Source organism: Oncorhynchus mykiss, chromosome 2 (genome assembly GCF_013265735.2).
Source record: "Oncorhynchus mykiss isolate Arlee chromosome 2, USDA_OmykA_1.1, whole genome shotgun sequence".
In the NCBI taxonomy this organism is placed as follows: Eukaryota; Metazoa; Chordata; class Actinopteri; order Salmoniformes; family Salmonidae; genus Oncorhynchus; species Oncorhynchus mykiss.
In genome coordinates, this window is record NC_048566.1 from 45,693,242 (window position 1) to 45,706,938 (window position 13,697).

The 13,697-nt window shown below is 42.0% G+C and overlaps 1 protein-coding gene and 1 long non-coding RNA gene across 2 annotated transcripts in view; both read left to right on the top strand.

Annotated features, from left to right (window-relative positions):
• The window catches only part of brsk2a (BR serine/threonine kinase 2a), a 536,112-nt gene that overhangs the window by 97,239 nt on the left and 425,176 nt on the right, over positions 1-13,697 (top strand). The window lies entirely within an intron of this gene.
• LOC118940395 overlaps positions 5,956-13,697 on the top strand; it is a 56,787-nt gene continuing 49,045 nt past the window's right edge. Inside the window, exon 1 of the long non-coding RNA XR_005036955.1 lies at positions 5,956-6,174. This is a non-coding gene — a long non-coding RNA (uncharacterized LOC118940395). The remainder of the gene's footprint in view (positions 6,175-13,697) is intronic.

Sequence of the window (13,697 nt, forward strand, 5' to 3'; positions counted from 1 at the left end):
ACACTATCCCAACCGTGAAGCACGGAGTGGCAGCATCATGTTGTGGGGGTGCTTTGCTGCAGGAGGGACTGGTGCACTACACAAAATAGATGGCATCATGAGGCGGGAAAAGGATGTTGATTGAAGCAAAATCTCAAGACATCAGTCAGGAAGTTAAAGCTTGGTCGCAAATGGGTCTTCCAAATGGATAATGTCCCCAAGCATACTTCCAAAGGACAACAAAGTCAAGGTATTGGAGTGGCCATCACAAAGCCCAGACCTCAATCCTATAGAACATTTGTGGGCAGAACTGAAAAAGCCTGTGTGAGCAAAGAGGCCTACAAACCTGAATAAGTTACACCAGCTCTGTCAGGAGGAATGGGCCAAAATTCACCCAACTTTTTGTGGGAAGCTTGTGGAAGGCTATCCGAAACGTTTCACCCAAGTTAAACAATTTAAAGGCAATGCTCCTAGATACTAATTATGTGTATGTACACTTCTGACGTACTGGGAAATGTGATGAAAGAAATAAAAGCTGAAATAAATAATTCTCTCTACTATTATTCTGACATTTCACATTCTTAAAATAAAGTGGTGATCCTAACTGACCTAAGACAGGGAATTTTTACTCTGATTAAATGTCAGGGATTGTGGAAAACTGAGTTTAAATGTATTTGGCTAAGGTGTATGTAAACTTCCGACTTCAACTGTACATTGCCAAAGCGAACATATAGAAACATATTAAATCAATGATGATGGAAACAAATAATATGAAACATAATACTCAAGTAATAATAATGATTAACAGGACAACACAGTAATGTTCTCTCTCTCTTTCTATCTCTCTCTTCCTCCCTGTTTCTTTCTTTCATTCTCTCTCAGGAATTCAGCCTGTTTGAAGCAACAAACAAAGGCAAAAATACCTGCAGCACCTGTTTGAGGTGCTCAACAGGATCCAGGCCACCTCAGTGGAGGCTGGGAGAGCCATCTCAGTCTGTAGCCAATTTGTGACGAAGATCAGAAACCTCCTTAGTCCCTACTTAGTCCGGGAAGCATTAATGCACTGTGTTTTTGAGAGGCCACTTCAGCATAAAGAAAAGTTACACAGGTACGGCCTATAGCCTACCAGGTTATTTTACGTAGCCTATAGCCTAAGTTTGTGTGTAGGATGTAATTCTACATTTGTTTGTCTGAGTCTTGAGAATCAGTCAGCTGGGTAAATCCATTTGAATTCAATCACTTTTTTTTGCAGTACAGTTCCATGGTTTACTCACAGTGACATCATTGTTGACCAGTGTACTCCTGTCTACTACAACGACATAGAAGCCTCTAGACTAGTCATTCTATCTCTTGAATGTTTTGGCATTCAGGTCCAAAATGTTACTTTCTGAGCACTTCTATAATGGGCAAATACTGTATGTATGGAAGAGATAGAGGTACTCAAAGTAGACACATTTTGCATATCCCACAATACCATGAGACATCCATGTCTTCATCACTGGAAAAGATAATCCGTTGAGATTGCCATCATTTAAAAGTTTACAAATAGGGTTGTCAAACTATTATACAGTACAGTAAAATGCCTGAGTCTGGTCGAACGGTAGTGCTCTCGACTCCCGATCACATACGCCCACTTTGCCGAGAGGGGCTTGAGCCCTGTCTCTGCCTCTTCATGTCTGTACCCCTACTATCTGTCTCCTATGTCACTTTACTACTGTACCTTCTAAAAAAAAAATGTTTTTTTTTAAATACAGAAGAGGGCCAGAATCCTGATCTCCTTAAAAACAAAGTAAACATTGTATTGAATTTCAGCAGAATTCCATACACAAGGGCCTTACATATAGGAAGCATGTATGAGCAATGTAGTATGTTGGCCTCTTCACTCAATACGGCATTGGTAATCAGACAATGTAGAGCTTGTCAGAATACATTGATTTCTTGGAGAAAACACCCTCCCTTCGACTCATCAACCCCCACCCGAGGGCCGTGTGTGTGTGCGCGCGTGGGCATGCATGCTTGTGTGTGTGTGACAGAAAACATCAACTCCCCTCTCCCCTTGAGGCCTACCCGTTAAATCTTTAGAGAATGGCCATCACTGACAACGCGTCGACAGGGTCAGACAAAGCATCTGCTGTAGTGAAGACTGACACTTCGGATGACAATATCAGAGCATCACACCTCCACATGGGGCCAAAGGCATCCGATCACCATCAGTGTGTGTGTCTGCACATGAGTCAGTGTGTGTTGTGCCATTGACATTGATAGGATTGGGGCTATCAGTTTGTAGTATAGTCCATAGAAGCCTCTAGACTAGTCATTGTGGTAGACAGGAGCACATTGGTCTCTTTCTGGCTGGTGAACAATGATAAGGTTACTGGAAGTAAACTATGGAGCTGCCAATGGAATAAAAGTAGAGGAGGAGGGAAGGTGGTTGTGTGTTTGTGCAGAAGGATCACTCCAGATCCAAGGTGAAATTCAACGTTTGTGCAGGTCTCCCGCTAGAGTGCAGGAGCTCGCGGCTACCACTCTACCATCCATCCACAACAATTTAGCAAGCCCATTCGGAATTCATGCCTAAAGTTTTAACCCAATCACAAACCTTTATCCTTAACTTAACCAGTTGGAATTTATGCCTAAATTTAACCCTAGAGTTGTTTATGTTTTAACCCTATCTCAAAACTTAACTCTTAACTTAACCCAGTCGGAATGAATGCATACACCTTGCCGTAGAGTTGTTTCTGTGTGCCTAAATTTAACACATTTGTCACATAATGTCAGGAGATGAAGTCAGTATACGTTTGTGCAAGGACATCGGGACATGAAGTCAGACTGTGATATCTTGTTGGTGTGTGAGTGTCATCATGACCATTATATTTGTGATACTATACAGAGAACTTTCAATAACCATGTTTTTCATCTGGTGAATAGAAACTGGAATTGGTAGTAGTTAAATGGGTTGTATTGGAATTGGTTGTGTATTGGAATCCGTTGAACCAGAATTGGTTATGTGCTGGCATTTTCTTGTACTGGAATTGGTGGTATAGTGGAATTTGTGAAACGAGTGGTACAGTATACACAATGCTGCCTTTATCCATTGTGTGGGGACAGACCTCATGCATGTTTGAGTAGGCACGTGAATGATCATTGCATATTTCCTGTGTGAACACTAATGGAGGTCAGAAAAGTCATTTCCTGTCCAGTATAAATGAAATTATATATTATGTTGTTTTGTTGAGATACATTTTTCTGGAAGCCTCATCTGTTCTTGGTCATTCATGATAAATTGGAACAAGCTGCGAGCTTGTAATGTATCAAATGTAAGCCAACACCTAGGGACTTTACTGTAGCAACCTTGTTTCATCATTTGGGAAGAAAGAAGCCTGAAACCTTGAACAAAGACTGTTGACATCTAGTGGAAGCCATAGGAATTGAAATCTGGGGGCTGGAATTGCATATGACCCATAGCTTTCCATTGTAAGAATTTGGGCTCTCCAAAAAAAATAATTTAGGATGCTTTTTCTTTGAATTTTCTCCTACCATATCAATTGTGTTATAGTCTGATACATTATTTTAACATGTCTACAAACTTCAAAGTGTCCAATGGTACCAATTATATGCATATCCTGGCTTCTGGGCCTGAGTAACAGGCAGTTTACTTTGGGCATGTCAGTCAGACTGGTAGTGGAGAAAAATAGACCCTAGCCTGAAGAAGTTTTAATTAAGTGACGCCATCAAAGGCATGGCTGAGAAAAATCCCTTCACACAGGGAACACTCCACAATGTTCTCCTGTGTAGACGGATTCATTATGTTTGGAGTCGACGTAGAGTCAAGCTGCTTTTCGCAATCGGAGAACTGTTTTCCTAATTTCAGATAAATTAGCTATTTTCCACATCAGTCGACATACACTTAGCATAGTGTGTGTCTTCTAAATGTGTGATAAGTTAAAAGCCCTCTGTTAAAGGGGCCATCTGGGATTGATACAGCAGTTTTTTTACTTTTAAATTAATGAGATATAGCCATTGATTCCTGAAGAATATAACTTATAAATGAGTGGTTATATTTCTCAAGCCACATCCCTCAGCTTAATGCCCCAAAAAGTGACGTGTTGGCTGCTTTGTTGTTTTCCGAATAGCAGATTGCCCCTTTAACATGGTTCCTGTTAACTGAGAAACGGCACAACAGAAAGGCTGATTTAAGTAGACAATTACACAGCAGAATGAGTGCTCTGATGCGTTTTGCTTTCACGCAGACGAGTAAGTATTTCAAAGGTTTACTAAACATTAGTCTGGGCTAACACAGTACATTGTTTAAAAAATGTAACCCCTTCACTGCTCAATTGATAACACATTTTAACCTCTTCACTGCTCAATGGATAACACGTTTACCCCTTCGCTGCTCAGGATGCGTGACATCACAATGCACTGTTTGCTGTGCATTGTGCTCTCAAAGATATACAATTTAAAAATTAACTTTACATTTAATTAACAATGTTTCTGTTCATTTTGGGCACCCCTTTTGGCTCAAGAGCACATTCAGGGGCTAAAGTTAGGTATAGCCCCTGTCGTCCTTTACACTCATACCCGTATATACTGTAGGTTGAAAATGGCAGATTTGGGCACTAATAACCACATAAATTGGAATGTAGTGGCTGTACAGTAAAATTCTATACATGATGTCAGAGCTCTGGCTCTGCGCTACACAGCATTGTATGGGTTTTGGCTGACAGCCGTTCATAACGTGAGCACTGCATGTGACAAGAAGTTGCCCCATCCCTCCCGGTAATTGAGCAACTTTTGTGGGTAAAATATGTAAATTATGATGAATCTATGTATTTTGAAAGATGAGATGTTGGGGATTATAATACATATCGCTTTGATGTCATACAAACAAGTCAAATACCCATGAGTTCAAATGTGCACTTAACATTTCCAAATCATAAAACTCATGCAATTTACAGTGTCAAAGTTTATGATCACTGTGTTTGATGTTCAGTTACAAAATTACGTTGCTTCATACTCTGGGTTGTTCAGAGCCTATGTTTGTTTTTTTGTGAAGAAAATGTGTGAGGCACATGCAACTGAATGCACTCATGACTCCGATCTATGCACGCCAAAACTACTTAGCTAGTCATGTTGGCAATAGAACAAGCTTTCAAATCATGCCCACCTGACCCTGATTGCAATTTATAATGGGCCGTTTTTGGATAGTATACACACCAGTTGGTCCTCTCAGTCAAACCCTTGTAATTGTTTTGTCTACCACACATTTTCCAGGAATGGTGTTATCATGTTACCGAGTGTATCGAGAGTATTTTCAGATTTCTTTATCAACTAACTTAGCAAAAAGTAAAATGCACATAAAATCAACAGTGTAATGTTTGGATTCAGTCTTGTCAGGTGAACTGTTTTGTCCTCAACTTTGGTCTAATCATTTTTACATTATCTCCAAATTGTTCCCTTTCAATTGCTACCATGGTTATAAAAAAAGTAATTAAGCTTAATCTAACTCGGTAAGGCAGTTAAGAACAAATTCTTATTTACAATGATGGCCTACCCCGGCCAAACCCTAACCCGGACGACGCTGGGCCAACCCTATGGGACTCCCAGTCATGGCCGGTTGTGATACAGCCTGGAATCGAACCAGGGATTGTAGTGATGCCTCTAGCACTGAGATGCAGTGCCTTAGACCGCTACTTTTCATATTTCTTCTTTAAGAAATGTCAATGTAGCCCTTTCCATATAGGCCAATTCCCACAAGTGTAAAGGGTTAAAAGCTTAAAATGGGATATGCCAGTAGAATATTCAGAGAGCAGTTACACCAACTAAAGTGAAGGGTGAGTTAATGGGGTAATTTCCGTTAAAAACTGTGACGGACCTGAATTTTTCTGAACCGTCTCAGTGCTTCTCCTTCCAATAGGGCGCTTTCCCTTTAATTCCCAATTAAATAGCCAGCATCAGCTGCGCAAAAGTGGGGTTGTGATGGAGACGTGTTCAACCCTCAGTTCCGAAGCTTCTCTATTCCGGTTGTTTTGTTGCCTTTAAAGTGTGTTTTATAGCCTAATAGAGTTTACCTAGGATCGGATCCACTCTTTGCGTCCGTGGACTACACCTCTCTGTTCTTCGTGGCCTTTCTCCACTGGAAATCTGTTGGAGGCTTGGATTTTCTGACTGACCGACTACAACATTTTGTATACGGTATTTCATTTGTTTTGATGTGAGGTATACTGTGATGATTTGTGTAGTTAGGTGTAGGGGAGGACTTAGTTAGAGTTGATTGGCTTTATATTGTTTGTATGATTTAATACTGGGTTTACGCTACTACACTGAATGAACGGACAAACATTGCGTGAAGAAAGTCACTTGAGTTCCCTGAACTCCTTTACTAGGCTGGACTCTTTAGGCCCGAGGTGCAGGACATTTCTGGATGAACCAGAACTCATTGTGTTATATGTGTGTGTAATAATTTGTTGGTAATACAACCCACGCAAAATAATAGTTGTTTTTGAAGTTCTTTCCAATGTTTTAAGGGTTTATGAAACGTTTATTTCCATCCTGACTTTTACATAAGTCCTTTGTATTGGTGTAGACTTGACGGACCAGATGGGACTCATTCCCTCCCAAACCAAAATGAGAAACGAATGTTTTCTCTGGTAGGCACAACCTAACTGGCACCCCTATAAAAAATAATAACCTCAAGTCAAAACCGTTACAGCACGGGACCTTTGATAGCTTAGTGTGCTAGGCTAGGCGCTAGCACGAGTGAACGTCAATTAGCTCTGATTTGCTTTCCGTTTCATGTGTTCACAAACCTTGATCAGCGCTCATTAATTTCAAGACATTACCACCTCTTCTCGCTATCTATCCCTTCACTCTCTTTCCTTCTTTCTCCTCACCGTTTTCCCCAAGCTTATTGATGTTTAAATTAACAGGGTAATAACTAAGGGAGTGTAGGGGATATAAGAAGAAAAAGCGAAAGAGTGAGTGAAAGAGACAGACAGAGCCTGAGCACAGAGCTCCTCCTCTGTTCAGTATACCTGTATTTATCTGTTCTTCCTAATGGGTAAATGTTTTCCCTGTTTCCTTCCGCCAGCTCAGGAAGCTCTCCTCGACAACAGCATTTTAGGATGAAACAGGGAATTAAGCACCCGTAATCTGTTTTCCTGAGTGAAGTAATTTAAGTTTAATTAAACCATAGATAAGAGGCTATCGGATATGGTGTACAGAGAGAGGGGAATAATGGGAGATTAACACAAGCGGAAATGAACACACATGCAGGTATGCACAGACGGGTGGCACGTAGCCTCAAGGTTGCTGGTTTCGAATACCGGAGCCAACCAGGTGAAAAAAATAAAATAAATATAATCTGTCTCTGTGTCCTTGAGCAAGGCACTAAACCCTAATTGCTCCAGGGGCACTGTACAATGGTGATCCTGGCTGTGACCCCACTCTCTGCAGGTGTCTCAAACAGAAACTGTTTAGCCTTTTATTCATGCAATTCTACTACACTTTATATGATTTATATAATACCACGCAAAATAGTAGCCTACTCTGCTGACACTGACAAACAGAGCAGTAAAAACAACCTTGTCTTAAATGCAACTATCTAATCTAGGCATATGAAAAGGGGAGACACATTGTGCAATATGACATCCATCTAGCCTGGAGGAGGGAATTATTGTCCCGCCAAAAACTTTCCAGTGGTAATGATCCAATGATCAAGACGGTGAATATGGGTAATGGCTGATGCTCTCCGCTGGTGCCAATAAAATAGGCTACTGTTCGTGCAATTGGGAGTTAAGAATTTTGATAACTATTTAACTGCTTTTCACTGACAGCTGCAACTCAACAATCAGCTATTTGGTAGGCTATTTGCTGCGAGCTACCAGCTATTTTTAAAAATAAGCTAACGATCCTCTTTGGCCAAATCATGCTTTCTGGTGTAGTACTTTGAATTATAGTATTTTTCTGTTTCGGCACAAATTTTGGCAATTAAATTTACTTTAGGGGAAGCTTATCATCCCCTGCTTATTAGATGCACCGACATAACCTGTGCATAAAACAGCTGGCTGCAAGGCAGTTCATATGCTTGCAATCAGCACACCTCTCTCTGCTGAGAGATGCTCCACATGTTCCTAAAGCCAGCCAACACAAAACACTAAACAGCCATGGCATTTTAATCAGGATTGGAAAAATTTAGTGTGCTTGCTGAAAGAAAAGCACACCTTTAGAAACATTTCATAGTTTTTATTATTATTCCGCTGCCACCTGTAGTGTCAAAACCGTAAAAGCCAAAACCACTTTAAAATGTCAAGACTGCAATGTCCAGACTGCCACTGGTCAGTTTGCTTTTCACAGTACGACCATATTTCCATGAATCCCAATGCATTTCAGGTGCCATAGACAGATTCTGTGCAGTGGTCTGGAATACTGTGCTTGTATACTGACCACTAACACACACCTACTGAACCACACAACTCCTGACCACACAACTCCTGACCACACAACTCCTGACCACAACCACAGAACTACTGACCACTGCTACAAACACCACCCCAATGTTGACATGTGCTGACTGACTCAACTTAGATGCCGTCGACACAGCTTTTTACTATCATTCCTACTTCATAAAATCTAAAGCTTGTTGTATCCCCATTCATTTCAAAGGCGGAATGCAGGCTTCAACATTTAAAACTGAAATCACTGTGACGATACCTTTAGAATGTTCAAACAAACATTTTGAGAGCTTAAAACACATGATATGCTTTGATATAGTACCAACTCTTGCCTATTAAACTAAGCAAAAAAACAAACGTCCTCTCACTGTCAACTGCATTTATTTTCAGCATATTTAACATGTGTAAATATTTTTATGAACATATCAAGATTCAACAACTGAGACATAAACTGAACAAGTTCCACAGACATGTGACTAACAGAAATGGAATAATGTGTCCCTGAACAAAGGGGGGGTGAAAATCAAAAGTAACAGTCAGTATCTGGTGTGGCCACCAGCTGCATTAAGTACTGCAGTGCATCTCCTCCTCATGGACTGTATGAGATTTGCCAGTTCTTGCTGTGTGATGTTACCCTACTCTTCCACCAAGGCACCTGCAAGTTCCCGGACATTTCTGGAGGGGAATGGCCCTAGCCCTCACCCTCCAAATCCAACAGGTCCCAGACGTGCACAATGGGATTGAGATCCGGGCTCTCTGACAACAAGCTCAGTCCGGTGGTGCAGTGACACACCACCCCAAACCATGATGGACACTCCACCTTCAAATCGATCCCACTCCAGAGTACAGGCCTCAGTGTAACGCTCATTCCTTTGATGATAAATGCAAATCTGACCATCACCCCTGGTGAGACAACTGCGACTCGTCAGTAAAGAGCACTTTTTGCCAGTCCTGTCTGGTCCACCTACGGAGGGTTTGTGCCCATAGGTGACGTTCTTGCCTGTGATGTCTGGTGAGGACCTGCCTTACAACAGGCCTACAAGCCCCCAGTCCAGCCTCTCTCAGCCTATTGAGGACAGTCTGAGCACTAGAAGGATTGTGCATTACTGGTGTAACTCGGCCAGTTGTTGTTGCCATCCTGTACCTGTCCCTCAGGTGTGATGTACCGATCCTGTACAGGTGTTGTTACACGTGGTCTGCCACTGCGAGGACGATCAGCTGTTCATCCAATCTCTCTGTAGACCTGTCTTAGGCATCTCACAGTACGGACATTGAAATGTAAAAGCCCTGACCACATCTGCAGTTCTCATGCCTCCTTGCAGCATCCCTAAGGCACGTTAACACAGATGAGCAGGGACGCTGGGCATTTTTCTTTTTGTGTTTTTCAGAGTCGGTAGAAAGGCCTTCTTTAGTGTCCTAAGTGATCATAACTGTGACCTTAATTGCCTACCATCTGTAAGCTGTTAGTGTCTTAACGACCATTCCACAGGTGCATGTTCATTAATTTATTTATGGTTCATTGGTAAACAGTGTTTAAACCCTTTACAATGAAGATCTGTGAAGTTATTTGGATTTTTACGAATTATATTTGAAAGACGGGGTCCTGAAAAAGGGGCTTTTTTTTTGTTGCTGCGTTTATAATAGCCCACTATAATAACTCCATACCTACAAGCCACCCCAAAATAGGTCACTATAATACTAACACATATCCTTTGAAAACCCTGCTACTACTAACTGTACTATTGCCGTCACTGCTACTTACTATTTCACAACCATAAATACTTAAACACTAGCAAGCACACCACATTTACTTAACCTAACTGCTTAACTATCATCTGTACATGGAATTGTATTTCTGTTTTTTTCCTACTCATATTTACAGGAAAACACCACAGGCACTATCTGATGTCTGGAGACATTTCACTGCAGCTAATATAGAAGCAAAAGCTGTGTACATTTGAAAATACAATGCCAAATCATATGTGAAGAATGCAACAAAGATGCAGAATCATATGGCAAAGTGTATAAAGTTCCCTCAGCGCTCACAACAAGCGTCCTCCTACTTCTATTTGAGGTGAAAATTAGGAATCCGACACCTTATCGACAGTAACAGCTCATTGTCCTCCTGGAATCAGAAGTTTTTTTTGACTCAATGGAGGAACATAGTCAGAGAAATGCTGATGAATGTCTTGCTCGAGCTGTGTATGCAAATGGCTCACAGGCAATGTGTATTTCAGAATTTTCTTCGCCCAGCATACACCCCTCCAACCAGACATGCTTTATCTACTCATTTGCTGAATGCAGAGTTCAACAGAGTTCAAGTGATGGTCAAGCAAATCATAGAGAAAACAATCATCTCTGATGTGTGGTCGAATGTTTGTGGGCAAGGAATAATTCACTTCACCTCTACCCCTCAACCAGTATTCTACAAGAGCACAGACAAAAGGGACAACAGACACACCGGTCATTACATTGTAGATGAGCTGAAGGCAGTCATCAATGATCTTGGACCACTGAAACTATTTGCACTGGTTAGACAATGCAGCGAACATGAAGGCTGCTTGGTCTAAAGTGGAGGAGTCCTACCCTCACATCACACCCATTGGCCGTGGTGCTCATGCACTGAATCTGCTCCTCAAGGACATCATGGCACTGAAAACAATGGATAAACTCTACAAGAGTTCCAAGGAAATGGTTAGGTATGTGAAAGGTCATAAAGTTATAGCAGACAATTACCTCATTAAGCAAAGTGAGAAGAATAAGAGCATCACATAGAAGCTGCCCAGCAACACCCATTTGGTGTTGTCATCATGTTTGACAGTCTCCTGGAGGGAAAGGAGTCTTCAAGAAATGGCCATATCACAGTCTGCCGATATGGACAGCCCCATCAAGAGGATCCTCCTGGATGATGAATTTTGGGAGAGAGTGGTAAGCAGCCCGAAACTCCTGAAACCGATAGCAGTAGCCATTGCACGGATTGAGAGAGACAATGCCATCCTGTCTGATTTTCAGACTCCGCTTGCAGATGTAAGAGGAGAAATCCGTGCTGTCCTAACCACTAAACTGTTGCTCCAAGCAGAGGAAACTCTAGTTCTGAAATACATCCAAAAAGCATGAAGACTTCTGCCTGAAGCCCATACATGCTGCAGTGTACATGTTGGACCCTAAGTATGCTGGCAAGAGCATCTTGTCTGGTGCAGAGATCAACAAGGCCTATGGTGTCATCACTACCGTGTCACGCCACCTTGGCCTGAATGAGGGCAAAGTTCTTGGCAGTCTGGTGAAGTATACTTCCAAGCAAGGGTTTGGGATAGAGATGCAATATGGCAGTCGTGCCAACATCTCATCAGCCACCTGGTGGAAGGGACTTTGAGGATCTGAGGCTCTTTCCCCTGTTGCCTCCATCCTCCAAATCCCACCAACATCAGCCGCCTCAGAGTGCAACTGGTCCTTGTTTGGGAACACACACAAAAGCACGCAACAGGCTGACCAATACAACGGTTGAAAAATTGGTGGCCATCTGGGCAAATTTGAGGCTTTTAGAGCCTGACTTTGAGTCATACTCAACAAGGTTAGAAAGTGACAGTGAAGATGAGGCCTCAGTCTGATGTTCAAGAGGTGGACATTGAGAAGGTCCCTGGAGAAGACATGGAAGCCTGAGATGAAGACAACGGAAGCTTTAGTTTCACGATGGATCATTGAGGATCATTCAATATTCCCTTTCTTTTGTTCAGTGAAATCATCCCATGTGAAGAGTCAACTCATTTAATTCAAGTTATATTTTTATTTGGGCACCCTGAAGCCTTCTTCACAACAATTGAACTGCTCTCCTTGAAGTTCTTGATCCGATATATGGTTGATTTAGGTGCAATCTTACTGGCAGCAATATCCTTGCCTGTGGAGCCCTTTTTGTGCAAAGCAATGATGATGGCACGTGTTTCCTTGCAGGTAACCATGGTTGATAGAGGAAGATCAATGACTCCAAGCCCCACACTCCTTTTGAAGCTTCCAGTCTTATTTGAACTCAATCATTATGACAGAGTGATCTCCAGCATTGTCCTTGTCAACACTCACACCTGTGTTAACCTCTTGGAGCTCCCCCCCCCCTCCCCCCCCTGCAATTTCTGCCTGAAGAAATACCCAAATCTAACAGCCTGTAGCTCAGTGTGGGGCGGCAGGGTAGCCTAGTGGTTAGAGTGTTGGACTAGTAACCGGAAGGTTGCGAGTTCAAACCCCCGAGCTGACAAGGTACAAATCTGTCGTTCTGCCCCTGAACAGGCAGTTAACCCACTGTTCCCAGGCCGTCATTGAAAATAAGAATTTGTTCTTAACTGACTTGCCTGGTTAAATAAAGGTAAAATAAAAATAAAAATAAAAAAGGCACAGAACCAAGGATATGCATATTCTTGGTACCATTTGAAAGAAAGCACTCTGAAGTTTGTGTAAATGTGAATTGAATATAGGAGAATTCAGAGGATGATGGGGACAATTTCAGTGAAGAGGGCAACAGTACTTGTGCAAAGTTTCAGAATGATAACTTCCAAAATGAGTGTGCTACATGACATTTATCATGAAGTCACCCAGGTGTCCCACACAAGTAGCCCAAATGTACCCAAGTGGCCAAATTGGTGAAGGTATACATTTTGAAACAAAACTATATACAAAAATGGTATACTAACCCCCCCCCCCCCCCCCCCCCCAAAAAAAAAATGGGGGGGAAAAAAATAATTATTGATTTAAAAAAAAGATATACACATTTACAAAATAACATGGGTAACTATTTATACACTTTCAATATTTGGAAAACCCTCAGTCCTCTATCAAATCTATTTATATAGCCCCAGCCTAAAACCCCAAACAGCAAGCAATGCAGGTGTAGAAGCACGGTGGCTAGGAAAAACTCCCTAGAACGGCAGAAACCTAGAGAGGAACCAGACTGAGGGGTGGCCAGTCCTCTTCTGGCTGTGCCGGGTGGAGATCACAATGGTTGTAGAGGGTGCAACAGGACAGCACCTCAAGAGTAAAAATGAACAGTTTAGGGTTCCATAGCCGCAGGCAGAACAGTTGAAATTTGATCAGCGGCAAGGCCAGGTGGATTGGGGACAGCAAGGAGTCTTCATTGCCAGGTAGTCCTGACACATGGTCCTAGGGATCAGGTCCTCAGAGAGAGAATTAGAGAGAGCATACTTAAATTCACACAGGACACCGGATAAGACTCCCATTCGGAGTCAGTGTCCCTGTGAAAGAAAATGTTCAGTTAGAATA